Below are 975 nucleotides of genomic sequence, written 5' to 3'. Positions count from 1 at the left end.
GTGCAGTATTATTTTTTTTTGAAAATAAAATATGATTGTTAAATGACCAAAAAATAAACTAAATTTGGAATTTGAAAATTTACTTTATTTTTAAAGAATTGATTAATTCATTTGGTAATCCATTTTCAAGAGTTAGAGGAGAGCACCCAAAAGGGCAGGCAGGTTAAGCTGCCCAATTTATTTAGAGCACAAGTATCATAAGTCATAACTCGAGTCCGACTCGATTTGAGGAGTAAAAAAGAGCTGCCATTCAACTACTTTGTTATTATCCTCACTAAAATAATTGATTCTATGTAAACTCAGTAGAAAAAAAATCACTCACTAACTTCAGAAAAAAATCTCTGTAAATAATGACCAAATCATCACCTCTTTTTATAAATAATATTTTCAATAGTTTAGATATTTTAAAACTCAATTCTCACATAAATCTATTTAAATTTTTACTAACTTTCACATCAAAATTATAAAAAAATATAAATAGATAATAAAAATATTAAACAATATAAACAATAGATATATTAAATATTTAATTTATTAAATATACAAATATTTATTCTAATATTAAGATTTAAGTGAATAATTTAAGAATACAGTATATTTTACTTAAATTAGATTAATTTTAAAATTTATTATTTATGTTGTTCAAAAAAATTATTAATTATTTAACGTAACTTTATTATCAAATATATTTATTACCACTTCCGAACATCTTCACACAGACACATTTATACATAATCCAACAATATGATAATAGTAAATTGAATTTCACATGAATTATTATACGGTAAAGTATTAGGATTCCACTTATCATAGATAGAGACATTTTGACAAATAAGTGTTTACAGTAAAAATCAATAAAATAATAGGATATAAGTTTAGAAAACAAAAGTTAAATAATATAAATTAGCTAATATTATATTGAATCAATATAAATTTTAATAAAAAACACAAAAAACCAACTTTTAAAAAAATACC

Source organism: Arachis ipaensis, chromosome B09, assembly GCF_000816755.2.
Source record: "Arachis ipaensis cultivar K30076 chromosome B09, Araip1.1, whole genome shotgun sequence".
NCBI lineage: Eukaryota > Viridiplantae > Streptophyta > Magnoliopsida > Fabales > Fabaceae > Arachis > Arachis ipaensis.
The sequence above is the reverse complement of the archived record's forward strand: the minus strand, read 5'-3'. Positions refer to the sequence as shown.